At 39.7% G+C, this 25,727-nt stretch overlaps 1 pseudogene; it reads right to left on the bottom strand.

The window, feature by feature from the left end:
- The window catches only part of LOC126059999 (cytochrome P450 2C42-like), a 122,158-nt pseudogene that overhangs the window by 29,820 nt on the left and 66,611 nt on the right, over nucleotides 1–25,727 (bottom strand).

Raw genomic sequence — 25,727 nt, 5'->3', positions numbered from 1 at the left:
TGCAAAAAAATGAAACAAGACCCATTCCTCACACCATGCACAAAAACTAACTCAAAAGGGGTCAAAGGCCTAAACGTAAAATCTAAAATGATAAAAATTGTGGAAGAAAAAATAGGGACAATGCTAGGAGCCCTAATACATGGCATAAGCAGTATACAAAACACTACTAACAATGCACAAACACCAGAAGAGAAACTAGATAGCTGGGAGCACCTAAAAATCAAACACTATGCTCTCCAAAGACTTCACCAGGAGTAAAAAGACAACCTACAGACTGGGAAAAAATTTTTGACTGTGACAAATCCAATCAACATCTAATCTCTAAAATCTACAAGATACTGCAAAACCTCAACAACAAAAAGACGAATAACCCAATTTAAAAAATAGCCAAGGATATGAACAGCCACTTTACCAAAGAAGGCATTCAGGTGGCTAACAGATATATAAGGAAATGTTCACTATCATTAGCCACTAGAGAAATGCAAATCAAAACTATGAGATACCATCTCACCCCAACAAGGCTGGCATTAATCCAAAAACACTAAACAATAAATGTCAGAGAGGCTGTGGAGAGACTGGAACACTTATACACTGCTGATGGGCATGTAAAATGGTACAACCACTTTAGAAATCCATTTGGCGCTCCCAAAGCTAGAAATAGAACTACCAGAAGATCCAGAGAAATAAGAGCCCTCACACAAATAGATATAATCACACCTATGTTCATTCCAGCACTGTTAACAATAGCAAAAAGATGGAAACAACTAAGGTGCCCATCAATGGATGAATGGATAAACACAAGATGGTATATTCACACAATGGAGCAATGAACCTGTGAAACATCTCATATCGTGGATGAATCTGGAAGGCATTTTGCTGAGTGAAATTAGTCAAAAAGGACAAATACTAAATATTAAAATATTAAACGGACTCACGGAAAGGTTTAAACACAGAAGAAAACATTCTTTGATAGTTACAAGGGTGGGGAGGAAGGGATAGGGGTATTCACTAATGAGATCAGGTGTCATATTTTAGAAGTTTGACCAAGAAGAGAAAGATTTGGATGGTGAATTTGAATAGTGGAAGGTCAAGTTGAAAATCTGTGTGGGAATGGCAATAAAGATGACATAATGACACCTGTGTAGATGCAAAGTTCTCACTGAACTAGGGAGTGGCAGAATCCAGAATGCAAATGAATAGAGCTAAACCTGCTGTGTTGTTGTTATGGACCCTCAAGTCAGTAGTGACTCATAACAACCCTATGTACAACAGAACAAAACACTACCTGGTCCTGTGCCATCCTCCCAATTGTTGCTATGTTTAAGCCCATTGTTGAAGACACTGTGTAAATCCATCTCATTGAGGGTCTTCTTTTTTTTGCTGACCCTCCACTTTACCAAGCATGATGTCCTTCTCCAGGGACTGGCCCTCCTGATAATATGTCCAAAGTACGTGAGATAAAGTCTGGCCATCCTCGCTTTTAAGGAACATTCTGGCTGTACTTCTTCCAAAACAGATTATTTCGTTCTTCTGGCAGTCCATATTCAATATGCTTTGCCAACACCGTAATTCAAAGGCATCAATTCTTCTTCGGTCTTCCTTATTCATTGTACAGCTTTCACATGCATATGAGGTGATTGAAAATACCATGGCTTGAGTCAGGTGAACCTTAGTCCTCAAGGTGACATCTTTGCTTTTTAACACTTAAAAGATTTGCCCAATGCAATATGTCATTTGATTTCTTGACTGCTGCTTCCTTGGATGTTGATGGTGGATCCAAGTAAAATGAAATCCACCAGGCACTCCTTGGAAACTCTATGGGGCAGTTCTACTCTGTCCTATAGGGTTGCTATGTGTCAGAATTGACTCGATGGCACTGGATTTGGTTTTCTGGTTTTGGATGACATGATGGGGTAAATATGTTTCACATGTGGCAAGCACATGAATTTTGGGGGGCCAAAGGCTCATGGATTGAATTCTGTCCCCCAAAATATCTGTTAACTTTACTAGGTCATGATTCCCAGTATTGTATGATTGTCTACCATTTTGTCATCTGATGAGATTTCCCTATGTGTTGTAAATCCTGTCACTATGATGTAATGAGATGAATTAGTGGCAGTTATATTGATGAGATCTACAAGATTAGATAGTGTCTTAAGCCAATATCTTTTGAGATATAGAAGAGAGAAGCAAGCAGAGAGACATGGGAACATCATACCATCAAGAAGTCAGCACCAGGAGCAGAGTGCATCCTTGGGACCTGAGATTCCTGTGCTGAGATGCTCCCAGACCAAGGGAGGACTGATGATGGGGACCTCCCTCCAGGGTCGGCAGAGAGAGGGGCCTTCCTCTGAAGCTGGTGCCCTGAATTTGGACTTCTAGCCTACTGGATTGTGAGAGAACAAACTTCTCTTTTTTAAAGCCACCCACTTGTGGTATTTCTGTTATGGCAGTGCTAGATGTCCAAGACAGTAATGAAGTCACTCCTGAAGTCCATCCTTCAGTCAAAGACTAGACAGGCCCATAAAACAAAACGAGATTAAATGGGCACACCAGCCCAGGGGCAAGGACGAGAAGGCAGGAGGGGACAGGAAAGGTGGTAACAGGGAACTCAAGGTCAAGAAAGGGAGAATGTTGACATGTCATGGAGTTGGCAACCAATATCACAAAACAGTATGTGTACTAATTGTTTACCGAGAAGATAGTTTGTTCTGTAAACCTTCATCTAAAGTACAATAAAAAATTAAATTTAAAAATAAAAAGAGAGAGATACAATTAACACTCTCAACAGGTGTACCTGCTACACAGGGATAGTCATCTCCCTTGGTAACAACCACTTCAGAGTTTCTAAGTTTTCAAACCTAACTTACTCTAAGTCAAGGAAGGAAAGTAGTGCATTATAAACCTATATAAATATTTCCATCTGCTCAAGTTAACCTGGATATTCAGTGACTACCATGCATAAAGCCTATCAAAATTAAGCTATACTATACAAAACACTGTTGAAATAAATTAAAGAAGATTTAAATAAATGGGAAGACATCTCATGTTAATGGATCAGAATGCTTAATATTGCTAAGATGGCATTTTTCCCTGAATTGATCTACATAATTAATGCAATCTGTATCAAAATCCCAGCTGGCTTCTTTGCAGATATTGACAAGTTTATCCTAAAGTTTTTATGGAAATTCAAGAAACTCAGAAAAGTCAAAACAAAATTGAAAAAACAGGACAAAATTAGAGGGCTCATATCACTACTTCAAAATCACTACTTCAAAATATATTACAAAGCTACAGTAATAAAAACTGTGTGCTACTGGCAAAGGATGGACATAGAGACCAACAGAATATACGAAATGCACAAGCAAAGAAATAACTGACCTGTTGCTAAGGTGTTACTGTTCCATTTTGATCAGAAAACAATAAAGTCCTGAGGTTTCCTAAAGTCCAAAGATTCTTGGCGTTCTTTTATTTTCTCTAAAATGTAACTTTTAAAACAATCATTATTTTTAAGTAATTTGTTGTGACTCCCTGGCAAAATAATCAAGGAGAGTAGGGTAGGGTAAGTATTGCAGATCTAAAGGAGAAAGAAAAATTATTAAATAGATAACATTTAATGAGCACATATATGCCATATGCCAAGGCCTGATTAGAAACTGGGTCAATAAACATTAATAAAATATGGTCTCCATCTTTAGGGAAAACTCTTTACTGTACATATAAAGTAATTCTCTAAGCTTATAGAAAGACTTGAAGAAGTTCACATCAGATGATCAAAGATGATTATTATTTCCTGTACTCATACATGGAGCCCTGGTGCCACAGTGGTTAAGAGCTACAGCAAGCTATGCCTACTAATCAAAAGGCTGGCAGTTCAAATCCACCAGCTGCTTGGAAACCCTATAGACAGTTCTACTCTGTCCCATAGAGTCAGTATGAGTCACAACTGACTCGATGGCAGTGGGTTTGGTTTGGGGTTTTTTTGGTACTCATTCATAAGAAGCTGTTGTGGCATAGTGGTTGAGCATTCAGCTGCTAACTGAAAGTTCAGCAGTTCAAACTCACCAACTCCTGGGAAGAAAGACGTGGTGTGGCAATCTGCTTTTGTAAAGATTTATGGCCTTGGAAACCCTATGGGGCAGTTCTGCTCTGTCCTAGAGTGTTGCTATGAGTCGGAATCAACTAGAAGGCAGTTGTGTATACTCATACGTCATTTTCACAATATAAAGCATCTTTACATCAACTTTTCCCTACCTTCTTGAAATGCAGGATGGCATGAATTGCTATGATTCACATTTTGTAGATGAAGACAGGGACTAAAGGAGTTGGGCAATCTAATAGGGAACATAAAACTAAGTCCAATGTTTTTACTTCTATCAAAAAGTTCAGCAATAGCATCATTATTCTAGAATTGGGAGGGCTTCAAAAACCATGAAACCCAGCTCTGTTTTATGGATAAAGTACATGTGGATCAGAGCAGTCAAGGGACTTCTCTAAGAACATGCAACTATCATTTAGGCAGAATGCAGGACATGCCATTTCAGCACAGGATAAAATTGTGACGTTTATGGGTTCAACACCAAGAAGAGTCATGGCATCACCTGGATCCATGGAAAGCTCAGAATCCTGAAGTTTTCAATGACATTTTTTTCAACCAAGTTAAGAAAATTCTGATCTGTATAATCAAAACAATTCTGGAAAATAATTGAGCAGATCAGAGTACAAGGAGTACCTCCCAGGATGAAAGCAAAATCACAGGGTGAGGCTAAAGAACTCAAAACATTTTTAAAATACCATTAAAATATACACATAGAACTCTTTTGTCTTTGAGACAAGAGGTAAAGGTATTTCAGAATCTCTAAAGCAATATCTACCTAGAAATTCTCCTGAGAGGAAAAAAGTAAGCGTGCATAAAATCAACACATCACGTCTCTCTTCAACCTGAGTGGACCATTCCTTCCTACCTAGGTTAGTAATGGTTTTCCAATTTTCGAATCACATTCTGTGTCTTTTTTACACCGTTCTGTAACCCAGAGCCCATGCTATTCTGGAAGGAAAAAAATTAAACGGGCCACTTTTTAAAACACCTAATAATTTATCAGTGCAGAATCATACCTGTCTGCAAAGCCTGTAGACAACTAAGCACTGATACAGGAAGGAAGAGAATAGTTAGGGACCTCAAAACTTTTTATATATAATGCACAGCTAAGGGAAACTTGAGAAGAGCCAGAAAAGAGGAAGATTAAAGTGAGAGAGACAGAGAGAGAGATTACAGGTGAATTCAGTAGCTGAAGAAATAAATGTAAAAAATAAAAACCATTCATGTTGTCTAGTCAAAAAAAAAATGAACGAACACAAATTTTATATACATATATAACCTAAAATTAAAAAGTAAAATTAAAATTTTTTTTCAACATTCAATCACATATAGAGAAAACAAAAAGGTTAGCTTGATAAATGGAGACGTTTTATTTCATTTTATATAGAAAAGTAATTTAACTGCTCTAGGAAATGGTGTTTAACATCTCCAATTAGTCCCCAGGTTTATTTGGGCAAATCCAGCCTTCTTGTGGATGTGTAGGATTTTTCTGTATAGAGCTATCAACAGAATATTGTATGTTATAATCAATTTTAAAATTTGGCTGTCATTTAGGTTAATCCCATCATTTTTCAGATGAAGAAATAAAAGCAGAGAAAGTGTTTTCGATTTAGTGAGGAATCTTTTAAAAGAAGCTGTTGTAATCGAATGATCAGAAAACTTTATGTACAAAAAGCCCATATATTCACATTTGTAGATGTAATTAGAGTGACCTGAATCAAAACTGTTGTAAAAAAATGATAGGGCATAGAGCACTAGGACATCTGTTGACTTAGCTGCTCCCCTGCCAGGCTGCATTTCAGCTGAAAACTGAAACACTCCAGGGCTTGAAGCTTTCAGAAAAAAAATTTATTTTAGCTAAGGTGTTGGGGGTATTTTGGAAGTCTTTGAGATTTCTTGGTGTGTGATTCACAGATACAATCTGATTTTCAGTCTTTCCTCTCCCACCATTTGTAAAAAGGAATTAAAAACCGGGTAATTTGGAATCTAAGCTGAAAATCAGAGTCACTATGACAAGCACTTCATAGATCAGTAGAGCTGACAGCAGGAGTTTAATAATTACAATAAAAGCTCCAGCCCAAAGGAGAAAAAGGTAAGTAAAGCTGAAAAAAGAGCCAACTGTTTGGTAAGAGAGAACCAGCCAAAACCAAACCCATTGCCATGGAGTCAATCCCAACTCATGGTGACCCTATAGGACAGGAGTAGAACTGCTCCGTAGGGTTTCCAAGGAGGAACTGGTGGGTTTGAACTGCCAACCTCCTGGTTAGCAGCCGAACTCTTAACCACTGTGCCACCAGGGCTCCTGGGAAGAAAGAAAGAGTTAAAAATCAGGGCAACTTGGAAACCAAGCTGAAAATCAGAGTCATTGTGACAAGCACTTCATTAACCAGCAGAGCTGGCTGGCAGTGGGAGATTAATAACCCACAATAAAAGTTCCAGACCAAAGACCAGTAAAAAGGAGAAAAAGATAAGCAAAGACGAAAAAAGAGCCAACTGTTTGGGAGGGGCAGGGAAGGAATCATTACTAATAGTTGAAATTTAGTTCAATAAATAATTTTATAACCTGGTACTTGTGAGTTTTGCAGAACTATGCTGTAGCGCAGGATTTCCTTAAAATGTATAAATCAACAGTAGTAACGTTAAGTAACTCATGCTGATGGTTTCAAAATAGTCCCAGGTTCACAGAGAATCTCAACTGCTGACAGTTGCACTAAGAAATGTCTTATTGTTGTTGTTAGGGACTGTCAAGTAGGTTCCAAGTCACAGACACCCTACCTACAACAGAATGAAACACTACCCAGTCCTGCACCATCCTCATGATCATTGTTATGCTTGAGCCTATTGTTGCAACCACTGTGTCAGTCCATGTTCTTGAGGGACTTCCTTTTTTTCACCAAACCTCCACTTTACCAAGCATGGTGTCCTTCTCCAGGGACTTGTTCCTCCTGATAATATGTCCAAAATATGTGAGATGAAGTCTCTTTTCTAAGGACCATTCTGGCTGTACTTCCAAGACAAATTTGTTCATTCTTATGGCAGTCCATGGTATATTCAATACTCCTCGCCAACACCACAACTCAAAGGCATCAGTTCTTCTTCAGTCTTCCTTTTTATCATCCAGCTTTCACATGCATATGAAGCCATTGAAATGCGCCTTGACTTGGGTCAGGCACATCTTAATCCTTAAGGTGACATCTTTACTGTTAGCCTTTAAAGAGGCCTTTTGCAGCAGATTTGCCCAATGCAATGGTTCCTTTGATTTCTTGACTGCTGCTTCCATGGCTATTGATTGTGGATCCAAGTAAAATAAAAACCTTGATGACTTCAATCTTTTCTCTGTTTATCATGATGTTGCTTATTGGTCCAGTTGTGAGGATTTTTGTTTTCTTTATGTTGAGGTGTAATCCATACTAAAGGCTGTGGTCTTTGATCTTCATCAGTAAGTGATTCAAGTCCTCTTCACTTTCAGTAAGCAAGGTTGTGTCATCTACATATTGCAGGTTGTTAATGAGTCTTCCTCCAATCCTGATGCCCCGTTCTTCTTCATATAGTCCAGCTTCTCGTATTATTTGCTCAGCATACAGATTGAATAAATGTGGTGAAAGAATACAGTACTGACACACATCTTTCCTGAATTTATCCCCTTGTTCTGTTCGAACAGCTGCCTCTCTAAGTACAGGTTCCTCATGAGCACATTTATGTGTTCTGGAATTCTTGTTCTTTGCAGTGTTATCCATAATTTGCTATGATCCACACTGTCAAATGCCTCTGCATACTCAATAAAACACAGGTAAACATCTTTCTGGTATTCCCTGCTTTCAGCCATGATCCATCTGACATCAGCAATGATACCCCTTGTTCCACATCCTCTACTGAGGCGTGAATTTCTGGGAGTTCTCTGTTGATGTACTGCTGCATCAGCTTTTGAATGATATTCAGCAAAATTTTACTTGAGTGTGATATTAATAATATTTTTCCATAATTTTTTCATTCGATTGGATCACTTTTCTTTGGAATGGGTACAAATATGGACCTCTTCCAGTCAGTTGGTCAGGTAGCTCTCTTCCAAATTTCTTGGCATAGATGAGTGAGCACCTCCAGCGTTGCATCCTTTTGTGGAAACATTTCAATTGGTATTCCTTTAATTCTTGGAGCCTTGTTTTCTGCCAGTGTCCTCAGTGCAGCTTGGACCTCTTTTAGTATCATTGATTCTCGATCATATGCTACCTCCTGAAATGGTTGAACATTGACCAGTTCTTTTTGGTACAGTGACTCTGTGTATCCTTCCGTCTTCTTTTGATGTTTCCTGCGTTGTTCGGTATACAATCCTTCAATATTGAAACTCGAGGCTTGAATTTTTTCTCCAGTTCTTTCAGCTTGGGAAATGTCAAGTGTGTTCTTCTCTTTTGATTTCCTACCTCCAGGTTTTTGCAAATGCCAATATAATACTTTACTTTGTATTCTCAAGCCGCCCTTTGAAATGTTCTGTTCATTTCTTCCATTTGCTTTAGCTACTTGACATTCAAGAACAACTTTCAGAGTCTCTTCTGACATGTTTTGGTCTTTTCTTTCTTTCCTGTGATTTTGGTGACCTCTTGCCTTCTCCATGTATGATGTCCTCGATGTTATTTCACAACTCATCTGGTCCTTGGTCATTAGTGTTCAGTGCATCAAATCTATTCTTGTGATGTTCTCTAATTTAAGGTCGAATATACTCAAGGTCATACTTTGACTCTAGTGGACATGTTCTAATTTTCTTCAACTTCAACTTGACTTTGCATATAAGCAACTGATGGTCTGTTCCGAAGTTGGTCCCTGGCCTTATTCTGACTGATGACGTTGAGATTCCCATCATGTCTTTCTTACAGATGTCAATTTGACTCCTGGGTATTCCATCTGCTGAGATCCATGTGTACAGTTGCTGTTTATGCTGTTGAAAAGGTATTTCAATGAAGTAGTCATTGGTCTTGCAAAAATCTGTCACGCAATCTCTGACATCATTTCTATCACCAAAGCCATAGTTTCCAACTACCAGTTTTCTTCTTTGTTTCCAACTTTCTCTTTCCAATCACCAGTAATTATCAATGTGTCTTGATTTCATGCTCAGACTGCAGAAATTGGTAAAAATCTTTAATTTCTTCATCTTTGGCCTTAGTGGTTGGTATGTAAATTTGACTAATTGTCATATTAACTGGTCTTCCTTGTAGGCAAATGAATATTATCCTATCACTGACAGTGTTGTATTTCAGGATAGATCTTGAAATGTTCTTTTTGATGATGAATGCAACGTCATTCCTCTTCAAGTTGTCATTCCTGGCATAGTAAGTCATATGATTATCCAATTCAAAATGGCCAATACCAGTCCATGTCAGCTGACTAATACCTAGGATATCAATGTTTATGTGTTCCATTTCATTTTTGATGATTTCCAATTCTCTTAGATTCATACTGTGTACATTCTACATTCTGATCATTAATGGATGTTTGTAACCTTGCAAAGAATGGGAATTGCAGGACACTTAATTGTGCTCATGAGGAAAATTTACATAGATCAAGAGGCAGTTGTTTGGACAGAACAAGGGGATACTGAGTGGTTTAAAGTCAGGAAAGGTGTGCATCAGGGTTGTATTCTTTCACCATACCTATTTAATCTGTATGCTGAACAAATAACACGAGAAGCTGGACTATATGAAGAAGAACGGGGCATCAGGATTGGAGGAAGACTCATTAACAACCTGCATCATGCATATGACACAACCTTGCTTGCTGAAAGTAAAGAGGACTTGAAGCACTTACTAGTGAAGATCACAGGCTTCAGTATGGATTACACCTCAACATAAAGAAAACAAAAATCCTCACAACTGGACCAATGAGCAACATCATGACAAAAGGAGAAAAGATTGAAGTTGTCAAGGATTTCATTTTACTTGGATTCATAATCAACGGCCACGGAAGCATCAGTCAAGAAATCAAAAGACGCATTGCATTGGGTAAATCTGCTGCAAAAGACCTCTTTAAAGTGTTGAAGAGCAAAGATGTCACCTTGAAGACTAAGGTGCGCCTGACCCAAGCAATTGTATTTTCAATCGTATCATATGCATGTGAAAGCTGGACAATGAATAAGGAAGACCAAAGAAGAATTGACACCTTTGAATTGTGGTGTTGACGAAGAATACTGAATATACCATGGACTGCCAAAAGAACGAACAAACCTGTCTTAGAAAAATTACAACCAGAATGGTCCTTAGAAGCAAGGATGGCAAGGCTGCATCTTACATACTTTGGACTTTTTGTCAGGAGGGATCAGTCTGTGGAGAAGGACATCATGCTTGGCAGAGTACAGGGTCAGTGGAAAAGAGGAAGACCCTCAACAAGGTGGATTGACACAGTGGCTGCAACAATGAGCTCAAGCATAACAACGCTCGTAAGGATGGCTCAGGACCGGGCAGTGTTTCATTCTGTTGTCCATAGGGTCGCTATGAGTCAGAACCAACTCAACGGCACCTAACAACAACAACAACAATGGATGTTTACAGCTGTTTATTCTCATTTTGATTCATGCTCCATCAGCAAACGAAGGTCCTGAAAGCTTGATTCCATCCACGCCATTAAGGCCAGCTCTACTTTGAATAGGCAACTCTTCCCCAGTCATGTTTTAAGTGCCTTCCAACCTGAGGGGCTCATCTTCCAGCACTGTATCAGACAATGTTCTGCCACTATTCATAAGGTTTTCACCGGCTAATTTTTTTCAGAAGTAGACCGCCAGGTCCTTCTTCCTAGTCTGTCTTAGTCTGGAAGCTCTGCTGAAACCTGTCTTCCATGGATGACCCTGCTGGTATTTGAATTCCCATGGCATTGTTTACATAGTACGACAAACAGATGTGTGGGGAAGAGATGCCTAGGTAATGAAAAGCATAGAAGAACACCATGCCTGTTCAGAACTGTAGGCATGGGCACTGGCAGAAAACTTCAGACATGTCAGTGAGCTGACCATACACATATAGTCCAATGAAGTGAAAGCAAATATCACTTACTTCATTCTTGATAGGGGTATTATGAGGTTATTCCCACTGAGCCCCATTGAATGTACTCCCGAACGAAATGTTCTAGAATAAGTAACCCACAATTATCCCATGGTATTTTCAGTCATGTCATATGCATGCAAAAGCTGGTCGGTGAATAAGGAAGCACCAAGAAGAATTGACACCTTTGACTTACAGTGTTGGCGAAAATATTGACTGCCAGAAGAAGGAACAAGCCTGTCTTGAAAGACGTACACCCCGAATGCTCCTTAGAAGCAAGGATGGCAAGACTTGTCCAGACTTTGGACTCGTTATCAGGAGGGACCAGTCCCTGGAGAAGGAAATAATGCTTTGTAGAGAGTCAGCAAAAGAAAGGAAGAGCCTCAAGGAGATGGAGTAACAGTGACTACGACTGGTCTCAAATATAGCAACAACTGTGAGGATGGTGCAGAACCCGACAATGTTTGGTTCTATAGAATATAAGATCACTGTGAGTGAGACCGACCCCAGGGCACCTAACAACAATAATGCCAGCAACGCAGTGGGCAGGGCCTAGCATCGGAGTGGAGGCGGAGGTGGGGCGGGCTGGATCCAATCGCTGGGCTCAACATAAGGGAAGGCTAGGGTAGACCGATAGGGGCGGAGTGTGTAGCAGTGTGGAGTAGTGCGCGTGGTTGGTGTTTTTTCTGTTTTCGTTGGACTTTTGTACGCAGCTGCACGGATTTCTGCGGCGAACTCTGGTGGGTGACAGAGGAAAACCAGCAGGGGACGCTGCCAGTGTTGAGGCCTGGGAGATCCCTGGGAGGAAGATGCATCCTTACCAGCCAGCAAATCGGTTTCACACTTGGGCTCACAGGCGAAGAGGCCGGGTTAAATCCATCTTGTTCTATACTGTAGCTGTGTTCAGATTGGAGCTTAGGTCTGGCATAGTAGGCCTTCCATAGATGGGTGGGTGGGTTAATAAAAGAATTAACTGTCTTTGTGATCTTGGGCAAGTGATTTAACTTGTCAGTGCTTCACTTTACTTTTCTATAAATGACTTTTTTTAAATATATATATATTTATGTAATATGATTTAAAAAAAAACCCACAAACTTGGTTTCTCTCAACTCCTCCACTAGGCAGTAGGTTTCCTCCTGAATGTGCTCTTCAGTTCTCCTCTTTCCCATCCCAGAATCCCACAGGGTCATGACAGAAAGTCCCTGGGTGGCACAAACAGTTAAGCGATCCACGGAAAGTTTTGGTTGTTCAAACCCATCCACAGGCACCTCTGAAAGCAGTTCTGGCAGACAGGCCTGGCTATCTGCTTTCCCCCAAAAAGCCATTAAGAAGCCTATGGAGCAGTTCTACTCTGCACACTGGGGTCTCCATGAGTTAGAATCAACTCCATGGCACCTAAGCATGAAACCAGGACCACAACTGGATCCATTGAAGCCCTTTCTTCTTACTAAGGCAATTATGAACTTGAAATCCAAAATTGTTATAACATTCCCAGCTAATGCAACTTGTGACTCTTTGACAAATAAAGTGATTAATTAAATTGGTTACATGTAATCCCTTCTGATGGACTTTGAATCAATAAAGTGTCATTTAATCTTGTTCTCTTTCTTGAAAAGGCCACCCTGGAGATTCTGATTTAATTGGTGTAGGGTACAAGCCAGATCTGTAACTAAAAACAAAGAAAGAAAAAATATCCCAGGTGGTTTCAGTGTGAAGTCAAGATTGAGAACCATTGAAGTAAATGATCGGATCTAAAAATTCGTTAACATTCTGAATTCTCAGATTGATTACCTGTTGGGAATTTATGACTTTGAGGGCAATCAGTGTTTTACATACATATATCTATGTATATGTAAGTTTATATATGCTATATATTTAAACAAACATCCTGCAATGCTTTATAAAACACTAGAATACTTTCCACCACATCTGTCAGTTAGTCATACTGTAGTGGCTTGCAAGTTGTTGTGATACTGGAAGCTTTGCCACTGGTATTTCAAATACCAGCAGGGTCACCCTTGGTGGACAGGTTTCAGCTGAGCTTTCAGACTAAGACAGACTAGGAAGAAGGACTTGGCAGTCTACTTCTGAAAAACTTGGCCAGTGAAAAGCTTATGAATAACAATGTAATATTGCCTAAAATAGTGCTGGAAGATAAGCCCCTCAGATGGCAGCACTCAAAATATGACTGGGGAAGAACTGCCTACTCAAAGTAGAGTTGACCTTAATGATGAGAATGGAATCAAGCTTTCAGAACCTATATTTGCTGATGTGTCATGACTCAAAATGAGAACAAAGAGCTGCAAACAACCACTAATAACCAGAAAATGGGAATGTACAAAGTATGAATCTAGGAAAATAGGAAGTCATCAAAAATGAAATGGAACACATAAGTATTGATATCCTAGGCATTAGTGAGCTGATTTGGACTGGTATTGGCCATTTTGAATCAGACAAGGATGTGGTCTACTATGCCAGGAATGACAACTTGAAGAGGAAGGGCATTGCATTCATCATCAAAAAGAGTATTTCAAGATCTATCCTGGAGTACAAAGCTGTTGGTAATAGGGTAATATCCATATGCCTACTAGGAAGAACAGTTAATGCGACCATTATTCAAATCTATGCACCAAACACTAAAGCCAAAGATGAAGAAACTGAAGATTTTTACCAACTTCTGCAGTCTAAAATGAATCAAACATGCAATCAAAATGCATTGATAATTACTGGTGATTACAATTCGAAAGCTGTAAACAAAGAAGGATTGGTAGCTGGAAAATATGGCCTTCGTGACAAAAAATGATGCTGGAGATCACCTGATAGAATTTTGCCAGAATACTGACTTCTTCATTGCAAATACGTTTTTTCTACAACATAAATGGTGACTGCACACATGGACCTCGCCAGATGGAATACACAAGAATCAAATTGATTACATCTATGGAAAGACACAATGCGAAAGATCAACATCATCAGTCAGAACAAGGCCAGGGACTAACTTCAGAACAGATCATCAACTGCTCGTATGCAAATTCAAGTTGAAGTTGAAGAAAACTAGAACACGTCCAAAAGAGTCAAAGTATGGCCTTGAATATATCCCACTTGAATTTAGAAGACATCACAAGAATACATTTGATGCACTGAACACTGATGACCAAAGACCAGATGAGTTGTGAAATGACATCATACATGAAGAAAGCAAGAGGTCATTAAAATCACAAGAATGAAAGAAAAGACCAAAATGGATGCCAGAAGAGACTCTGAAAGTTGCTCTTGAACATAAAGTAGCTAAAGCAAACAGAAGGTATGAACAGAGCATATCAAGGGTGGCTTGAGAATACAAAGTAAAGTGTTATATGACATTTGCAAAAGCCTGGAGATAGGAAATAAAAGAGAAGAACACATTCAGCATTTCTCGAGCTTAAAGAACTGAAGAAAAAATTCAAGCCTTGAGTTTCAATATTGAAGGATTGTATGGACAAAATACTGAACAACTCAGGAAACATCAAAAGATGATGGAAGGAACACACAAAATCACTGTACCAAAAAGAATTGGTCAACATTCATCCATTTCAGGAGGTAGCATATGATCAAGAACCAATGATACTAAAAGAAAAGGACAAAGCTACACTGAAGACACTAGTGAAAAACAAGGCTCCAGGAAATAAAGGGACACCAATTGAAATGTTTCCACAAATGGATGCTACACTGGAGTTCCTCACTCACCTATGCCAAGAAATTTGGAAGAGAGCTACCTGACCAACTGACTGGAAGAGGTCCATATTTGTGCTCATTCCAAAGAAAGGTGATCCAACTGAATGTTGAAATTATGGAACAATATCATTAATATCACACTCGAGTAAAATTTTGCTGAAGATCATTCAAAAGTTGATGCAGCAGCACATCGACAGGGAACTCCCAGAAATTCAAGCCTCAGTAGAGGATGTGGAACAAGGGATATCATTGCTGATGTCAGATGGATCGTGGCTGAAAGCAGAGAATACCAGAAAGATGTTTACCTGCATTTTATTGAGTATACAGAGGCATTTGACAGTGTAGATCATAACAAATTATGGATAACACTGCAAAGAACAAGAATTCCAGAACAGAGAGGCGGGGCCAAGATGGCGGACTAGGTAGACGCTACCTCGGACCCCTCTTGCAACAAAGACTCGGAACAACAAGTGAATCGATCACATACATAACAATCTATGAACCCTGAACAACAAACACAGATTTACAGATGGAGAACGAACAAATACGGGGAAGCAGCAACTGTTTTCGGAGCCTGGAGCCAGCGTCCCAGTCAGGCAACCTTGGCACCGGGCTTAGGTCTGGGCCCAGGGGAGCTGACCTCAAAATCTTGTGACGGCGCAAACAAGGGGCGCAGCCCTACCCCCCTGAACTGACCCCGGGAGGGGGCCTAGCCGGTCCGCCCGGGGGGCGTGGCGACACGGCTGGTGGGAGAAGTCCCCGGGAGGCAGTGACTGGTTTTGGAGCAGGGAGTGCAGCGTCCCAGCCGGGGAACCTTGGCACGGGGCTTTTGACTAGGCGCTGTCACGGCACAAGCACGGGGCGTAGCCCTACTCCCCTGAACTAACCCCGGGAGGGGGCCCAGCCGGTCCTCGGAGGAGGCGCGGCAACGCGGCTGGTGGGATGAGAAGTCCCCGGGAGGCAGCAACTGATTTTGGAGCCGGGAGTGCAGCGTCCCAGCAGAGGAACCTTGATGCTGGGCTTTGGACTGGCAGCGGAGGATCTGACTGTGGCTTCAGCGGGCCAGACCCTCAGGGGCAATCTCCACACAGCCAGCACACATAGGCGACACGCCCCTCGGGAATCTCAGATAAAATAGTCATTCCAAGCAAGATAAGCAACTTTGGCTATATTCCGGGGTGCTACTCTCCTGTTTCTCTGAACCCTCCCCCACCCTTCCCAGGAGGCTTCATTGACATTGGAATTTCCTGAGCCAGAGGGAGAACGGCTCCGGCTCCGCGGCGGCTTTGCTTTTCCTTTTTTTTTTTTTTTGGTCTTTTCCTAACCCATTCTTCCAGCCTGAGAGAAGGAACCACAAAAAAACCAGAGACCAAAAATCCATCCCTAATTGGACTAAAAACACAGAAACAGCTACAGCCAAGCATATATGATCCAAATCTCGGACTTTCATCCTTACAGGGAACAAGGTGGTGGTTATAATCCAAAGGCAGTTCTGATAGGGATCTGACTGCATTTTTTTTTTAGCAAATTTTCTGGAAAAACAAGTTTCCCAGGTCTGATATCTCTGCTTATTCAACAGAGCCCTAACTGACCCACAACAGGGAACTGAGGGCTGAAGCTCCCCCCAGACCACCTAGCCTCTTGCCTTAGGGGTCTAAGGAGGGTGACACCTACCAATCAGTAGAAGTACTTGCATTGGGGGCCTAAGGTACAGCTGCAGTGCCCTCCCACCAAGGTGCTACAGGAATAGAGACACACCTACCTCACTGACACTTGGGGAAAGCCTGTCAGCATCCTACCCCCCGGAGAGTGAACCCCAGCTGCTAATAGAATCTGGTGCACACAACTATCACCACTACTTCTCGAATTGGATAAGTGTTAGGGTGCAGCACACACTTGATGACCCAAAATCAGATTCGACTCAAGAATAGTGAATAGACTCAGGCATATATATCTGGCAACAGCCCAAACCAGCTGGTAACAGGTCATAAGTAAGTCAAGGGCTACAACAAACAAGACAGCACAATCCAGTAGCCCATCTATGTATATTGAGAGAAAACAAAACAAGATAAGACTCAGTGACCAATTACAGAATAAACCACTACTATATCGTAGTGATGGCTTGGAGACAGCAGTCAATATCAAACCACATAAAGAAGCAGACCATGACAGCTTCTACAACCCCCCAAACAAAAGAATCAAAATCTTTCCCAAATGAAGATACAATCCTGGGATTATCAGATACAGAATATAAAAAACTAATTTACAGAATGCTTCAAGATATCCGGGATGACCTCAGAAATGAAATAAGGCAAACTGCAGAAAAAGCCAAGGAACACACTGATAAAACAGTTGAAGAACTCAAAAAGATTATTCAAGAACATAGTGGAAAAATTAATAAGTTGCAAGAATCCATAGAGAGACAGCATGTAGAAATCCAAAAGATTAACAATAAAATTACAGAATTAGACAACGCAATAGGAAGTCAGAGGAGCAGACTCGAGCAATTAGAATGCAGACTGGGACATCTGGAGGACCAGGGAATCAACATCAACATAGCTGAAAAAAAATCAGATAAAAGAATTTAAAAAAATGAAGAAACCCTAAGAATCATGTGGGACTCTATCAAGAAGGATAACTTGCGTGTGATTGGAGTCCCAGAACAGGGAGGGAGGACAGAAAACACAGAGAAAATAGTTGAAGAACTCCCAACACAAAACTTCCCTGACATCATGAAAGATGAAAGGATATCTATCCAAGATGCTCATCGAACCCCATTTAAGATAGATCCAAAAAGAAAAACACCAAGACATATTATCATCAAACTCGCCAAAACCAAAGATAAAGAGAAAATTTTAAAAGCAGCCAGGGAGAAAAGAAAGGTCTCCTTCAAGGCAGAATCAATAAGAATAAGTTGAGATTACTCAGCAGAAACCATGCAGGCAAGAAGGCAATGCGATGACATATACAGAGCACTGAAGGAGAAGAACAGCCAGCCAAGGATCATATATCCAGCAAAACTCTCTCTGAAATATGAAGGCGAAATTAAGATATTTACAGACAAACACAAGCTTAGAGAATTTGCAAACACCAAACCAAAGCTACAAGAAATACTAAAGGATATTGTTTGGTCAGAAAATCAATAATATCAGATACCAGCACAACACAAGGTCACAGAACAGAACATCCTGATATCAACTCAAATACGGAAATCACAAAAACAAATTAAGATTAATTAAAAAAAAAATGCTGGAAACAGGGAATCATTGAAGTCAATATGTAAAAGATCACAATAATCAAAAAGAGGGACTAAATACAGGTGGCATAGAACTGCCATATGGAGAGTGATACAAGGCGATATAGGACAATACAAGTTAGGTTTTTACTTAGAAAAATAGGGGTAAATAATAAGGTAACCACAAAGAGGTATAACAACTCCATAACTCAAGATAAAAGCCAAGAAAAACATAACGACTCAACAAACATAAAGTCAAACACTATGAAAATGAGGATCTCACAATTTACTAAGAAAAACCTCTCAGCACAAAAAAGTAAGTGGAAAAATGAAATTGTCAACAACACACATAAACAGGCATCAAAATGACAACACTGAACACTTATCTATCTATAATTACGCTGAATGTAAATGGACTAAATGCACCAATAAAGAGACAGAGAGTCTCGGACTGGATAAAGAAACACGATCCATCTATATGCTGCCTACAAGAGACACACCTTAGACTCCAAGACACAAACAAACTAAAACTCAAAAGATGGAAAAAAATATATCAAGCAAACAATAAGCAAAAAAGAAGAGGAGTAGCAATATTAATTTCTGACAAAATAGACTTCAGACTTAAATCCACCACAAAGGATAAAGAAGGACACTACATAATGATAAAAGGGACAATTGATCAGGAAGACATAACCATATTAAATATTTATGCACCCAATGACAGGGCTGCAAGATACATAAATCAAATTTTAACAGAATTGAAAAGTGAGACAGACACCTCCACAATTATACTAAGAGACTTCAACACACCACTTTCAGAGAAGGACAGGACATCCAGTAAGAAGCTCAATAGAGACACGGAAGACCTACTTACAACAATCAACCAACTTGACCCCATTGACTTATACAGAACTCTCCACCCAGCTGCTGCAAAGTATACTTTTTTTTCTAGTGCACATGGAACATTCTCTAGAATAGACCACATATTAGGTCCTAAAACAAACCTTTGCAGAATCCAAAACATCGAAATATTACAAAGCATCTTCTCAGACCACAAGGCAATAAAAATAGAAATCAATAACAGAAAAACTAGGGAAAAGAAATCAAATACTTGGAAACTGAACAATACCCTCCTGAAAAAAGACTGGGTTATAGAAGACATCAAGGAGGGAATAAGGAAATTCATAGAATGCAACGAGAATGAAAATACTTCCTATCAAAACCTCTGGGACACAGCAAAAGCAGTGCTCAGAGGCCAATTTATATCGATAAATGCACACATACAAAAAGAAGAAAGAGCCAAAATCAGAGAACTGTCCCTACAACTTGAACAAATAGAAAGTGAGCAACAAAAGAACCCATCAGGCACCAGAAGAAAACAAATAATAGAAATTAGAGCTGAACTAAATGAATTAGAGAACAGAAAAACAATTGAAAGAATTAACAAAGCCAAAAGCTGGTTCTTTGAAAAAATTAACAAAATTGATAAACCATTGGCTAGACTGACTAAAGAAATACAGGAAAGGAAACAAATAACCCGAATAAGAAACGAGATGGGCCACATCACAACAGACCCAACTGAAATTAAAAGAATCATATCAGATTATTACGAAAAATTGTACTCTAACAAATTTGCAAACCTAGAAGAAATGGATGAATTCCTGGAAAAAACACTACCTACCTAAACTAACACAATCAGAAGTAGAACAACTAAATAGACCCATAACAAAAAAATAAATGGAAACGGTAATCAAAAAACTCCCAACAAAAAAAAGCCCTGGCCCGGACGGCTTCACTGCAGAGTTCTACCAAACTTTCAGAGAAGAGTTAACACCACTACTACTAAAGTTACTTCAAAGCACAGAAAATGACGGAATACTACCCAACTCATTCTATGAAGCCACCATCTCCCTGATACCAAAACCAGGTAAAGACATTACAAAAAAAGAAAATTACAGACCTATATCCCTCATGAACATAGATGCAAAAATCCTCAACAAAATTCTAGCCAATTGAATTCAACAGCATATCAAAAAAATAATTCACCACGACCAAGTGGGATTTATACCAGGTATGCAAGGCTGGTTTAATATTAGAAAAACCATTAATGTAATCCACCACATAAATAAAACAAAAGACAAAAACCACGTGATCTTATCAATTGATGCAGAAAAGGCATTTGACAAAGTCCAACACCCATTCATGATAAAAACTCTCACCAAAATAGGAATTGAAGGAAAATTCCTCAACATAATAAAGGGCATCTATGCAAAGCCAACAGCCAACATCACTCTAAATGGAGAGAACATGGAAGCATTTCCCTTGAGAACAGGAACCAGACAAGGATGCCCTTTATCACCGCTCTTATTCAACATCGTGCTAGAAGTCCTAGCCAGGGCAATTAGGCTAGACAAAGAAATAAAAGGCATCCGGACTGGCAAGGAGGAAGTAAAATTATCTCTATTTGCAGATGGCATGATCTTATACACAGAAAACCCTAAGGAATCCTCCAGAAAACTACCGAAACTAATAGAAGAGTTTGGCAGAGTCTCAGGTTATAAAATAAACATACAAAAATCACTTGGATTCCTCTACATCAACAAAAAGAACATCGAAGAGGAAATAACCAAATCAATACCATTCACAGTAGCCCCCAAGAGATAAAATACTTAGGAATAAATCTTACCAAGGATGTAAAACACCTATACAAAGAAAACTACAAAGTTCTACTACAAGACATTCAAAAGGATTTACTTAAGTGGAAAAACATACCTTGCTCATGGATAGGAAGACTTAACATAGTAAAAATGTCTATTCTACCAAAAGCCATCTATACATACAATGCACTTCCGATCCAAATTCCAATGTCATTTTTTAAGGTGAGAGAGAAACAAATCACCAATTTCACATGGAAGGGAAAGAAGCCTCAGATAAGCAAAGCATTACTGAAAAAGAAGAAGAAAGTGGGAGGCCTCACTCTACCTGATTTCAGAAGCTATTATACAGCCACAGTAGTCAAAACAGCCTGGTACTGGTACAAAAACAGGCACATAGACCAATGGAACAGAATTGAGAACCCAGATATAAATCCATCCACGTATGAGCAGCTGATATTTGTCAAAGGACCAGAGTCAGTTAATTGGGGAAAAGATAGCCTTTTTAACAAGTGGTGCTGGCATAACTGGATATCCATTTGCAAAAAAATGAAACAGGACCCATACCTTACACCATGCACAAAAACTAACTCCAAGTGGATCAAAGACCTAAACATAAAGACTAAAACAATAAAGATCATGGAAGAAAAAATAGGGACAACCCTAGGAGCCCTAATACAAGGCATAAACAGAATACAAAACATTACCAAAAATGATGAAGAGAAACCCGGTAACTGGGAGCTCCTAAAAATCAAACACCTATGCTCATCTAAAGACTTCACCAAAAGAGTAAAAAGAGCACCTACAGACTGGGAAAGAATTTTCAGCTATGACATCTCAGACCAGCGCCTGATCTCTAAAATCTACATGATTCTGTCAAAACTCAACCACAAAAAGACAAACAAACCAATCAAGAAGTGGGCAAAGGATATGAACACACACTTCACTAAAGAAGATATTCAGGCAGCTAACAGATACATGAGAAAATGCTCTCGGTCATTAGCCATTAAAGAAATGCAGATTAAAACGACGATGAGATTCCATCTCACTCCAACAAGGCTGGCATTAATCCAAAAAACACAAAATAATAAATGTTGGAGAGGCTGCGGAGAGATTGGAACTCTCATACACTGCTGGTGGGAATGTAAAATGGTACAACCACTTTGGAAATCTATCTGGCGTTATCTTAAACAGCTGGAAATAGAACTACCATACAACCCAGAAACCCCACTCCTCGGAATATACCCTAGAGAAACAAGAGCCTTCACACAAACAGATATATGCACACCCATGTTTATTGCAGCTCTGTTTACAATAGCAAAAAGCTGGAAGCAACCAAGGTGTCCATCTACGGATGAATGGGTAAATAAATTGTGGTATATTCACACAATGGAATACTACGCATTGATAAAGAACAGTGACGAATCTGTGAAACATTTCATAACATGGAGGAACCTGGAAGGCATTATGCTGAGCGAAATCAGTCAGAGGCAAAAGGACAAATATTGTATAAGACCATTATTATAAGATCTTGAGAAATAGTATAAACTGAGAAGAACACATACTTTTGTCGTTACGAGGAGGGGAGGGAGGGAGAGGGTTTTTTTACTGATTAATTAGCTGAAAAGAACTGCTTTAGGTGAAGGGAAGGACAACACTCAATACATGGAAGGTCAGCTCAACTGGACTGGATTGGACCAAAAGCAAAGAAGCTTCTGGGATAAACTGAATACTTCAAAGGTCAGTGGAGCAAGGGAGGGCGTTTGGGGACCATGGTTTAAGGGGACTTCTAAGTCAATTGGCAAAATAATTCTATTATGAAAACATTCTGCATCCCACTTTGAAATGTGGCGTCTGGGGTCTTAAAAGCCAACAAGCGGCCATCTAAGATGCATCAACTGCTCTCAACCCACCTGGAGCAAAGGAGAATGAAGAACACCAAGGTCACACAACAACTAAGAGCCCAAGAGACAGAGAGGGCCACATGAACCAGAGACCTACATTATCCTGAGAACAGAAGAACTAGTTGGTGCCCGGCCACAATCGATGACTGCCCTGACAGGGAGCACAACAGAGAACCCCTGAGGGAGCAGGAGATCAGTGGGATGCAGACCCCAAATTCTCATAAAAAGACCATACTTAATGGTCTGACTGAGACTAGAGGAATCCCGGCAGCCATGGTCCCCAAACCTTCTGTTGGCACAGGACGGGAACCATTCCCAAGGACAATTCATCAGACATGAAAGGGACTGGACAGTGGGTGGGAGAGAGATGCTGATGAAGAGTGAGCTAATAATATCAGGTGGACACTTGAGACTGTGTTGGCATCTCCTGTCTGGAGGGGGGATGGGAAGATAGAGAGAGTTGGAGGCTGGCAAAGTTTTCACAAAAGGAGAGACTGGAAGGGCTGACTCATTAGGGGGAGACCAAGTGGGAGTAAGGAGTAAGATGTATATTAACTTATATGTGACAGACTGACTTGATTTGTAAACATTCACTTGAAGCTCAATAAAAGTTAATAATAATAAAAAAAAAAAAGTATCAGTTGGATTCCTAAAAACCAGTAAAGAGAACTACGGAAAGGAAATCAGGAAAGCAATACCATTTATAATAACCCCTAAAAAAAAATAAAATACTTGAGAATAAATCTAAACTGGGACACAAAAGACCTGTACAAAGAAAACAACAAAGCACTACTGCAAGAAACCAAAAGAGACCTACATAAATGGAAAAACATACCATGCTCATGGATAGATAGACTCAACATTGTGAAAATGTCAATTCTACCCAAAGCAATCTACAAATACAAAGCAATACCAATCCAAATACCAACAGCATTCCTTAATGAGATGGAAAAATTAATCATTAACTTTCTATGGAAAGGAAAGAGGCCCCAGATAAGTAAAGCATTATTAAAGAAAAAGAACAAAGTAGGAGGCCTCATACTACCTGACCTCAGAACCTACTATATGGTTTAAGGTAGTCAAAACAGCCAGGTACAGGCACAAAGAGAGACACATTGAACAATGGAACAGAATCGAGAACCCAGATGTAAATCCATCTACCTATGGCCACCTGATCTTTGACAAAGGCCCAAAGTCCATTAAATGGGGAAAGCACTTTTTAACACATGGTGCTGGCAAAACTGGATGTCCGCCTGTTAAAAAAAAAAAATGAAAGAAGACCCACACCTCACACCATACACAAAAACTAATTCAAAATGGATCAGAGACCTAAATGTAAAACCAAAAACTGTAAAGATTATAGAAGAAAAAATAGGGTCAGCACTAGGGGCCCTAATATATAGCATAAACAGCATGCAAACCATAATAAACAATACACAAACACCAGAAGAAAAGCTAGGCAACTAGGATCTTCTAAAAAATTAAACATTTGTGCTGATTAAAAGACTTCACCAAGAGTAAAAAGAGAACCTACAGACTGGGAAAAATTTTTTGGCTGTGACATGTCCGACAAAGGTCTAATCTCTAAAATCTATAGAAAAATCCAATACCTCTACCAAAAAAGGAAACTCTGGTGGCATAGTGGTTAAGCACTCTGCCTGCTAACCAAAAGATTGGCAGTTTGAATCCGCCAGACACTCCTTGGAAAATCTATGGGGTAGTATTGCCCTCTCCTATGGGGTTGCTATGAGTTCGAATCAACTCCATGGAGACAGGTTTGTTTTTTGGGTTTTGGTTTCTACAATAAAAAGACCAAAAATCCAGTTAAAAAATGGGCAAAGGATATGAACAGACACTTCACCAAAGAAGACATTCAAGTGACTAACAGACACATGAGGAAATGCTCACGATCACTCACCATTAGAGAAATGCGAATCAAAACCACAATCAGATACCATCTCACACAACATTACCAGCATGAATCAAAAACACAGGAAATAACAAATGTTGAAGAGGTTTTGGGGAGATTGGAATTCTTATGCACTGCTGGTGGGAATGCAAAATGGTACAACCGTTTTGGAAAACAATATGGCACTTCCTTAAAAAGCTAGAAATAGAAATACCAGACAATTCAGTGATCCAACTCCTAAGAATATATCCTGGAGAAATAAGGGCCATCACACGAATAGACATATGCACACCCATGTTCATTGCAGCATTATTCACAATAGCAAAAAGATGGAAACAACCTAAGTGCCCATCAACAGATGAATGGATAAAAAAACTATGGTACATACACATGATGGAATACTACACAACAATAAAGAACAACAAAGAATCTGTGAAACATCTCGCCACATGGATGAATCAGGAGAGCGTTGTGTTGAGTGAAATAAGTCAGTCACAAAAGGACAAATACTGTATAAGACCACTATTATAAAAATACATGAAAATGTTTTCACACAGAAAGAAACAATCTTTGATGGTTACCAGAGAGAATAGAGTTGGGGAGGGAAAAACACTAACAAGATAATAGAAAAGTGGTAACTTTGGTGAAAGGTAAGACAGTACAAAATACTGGGGAAGTCAGCACAACTTTACCATGGCAATGTCATAGAAGCTTCACAGACACATCCAAATGCCCTGAGAGATCAAGCTACTGGGCTGAGGGCTGGAGACCATCATCTCAGGAAACATCTAGCTCAGTTGGCATAACATAGTCTATAAAGAAAATGTTCTACATCCAACTGTGGTGAGTAGTGACTGGGGTCTTAAAAGCCTGCGAGTGGCTGTCTAAGATGCATCTACTGGTCCCACCCTGTCTGGAACAAGGGAGAGTGAAGAAGACCAAAGACGCAATGGAAAGATTAGTCCAAAGGATTAATGTATCACAACTACCACAATTTCCACCAGACTGAGCCCAGAAGAACTGGATGGTGTGCGGTTACCACTGACTGCTATGGCAGGGATCACAATAGAGGGTGCTTGACAGAGTGGGAGAAAAATGTAGAACTAAATTCAAATTTAGAAAAAATACCAGACTTGCTGGTCTGACAGAGACTGAAGAAACCCCAAGAGTATGGCTCCCAGACACACTTT

This window comes from Elephas maximus, chromosome 16 (assembly GCF_024166365.1).
Source record: "Elephas maximus indicus isolate mEleMax1 chromosome 16, mEleMax1 primary haplotype, whole genome shotgun sequence".
Lineage (NCBI taxonomy): Eukaryota > Metazoa > Chordata > Mammalia > Proboscidea > Elephantidae > Elephas > Elephas maximus.
Note: the sequence above shows the minus strand (reverse complement) of the source record. Positions and strands in the feature narration are given on the sequence as shown.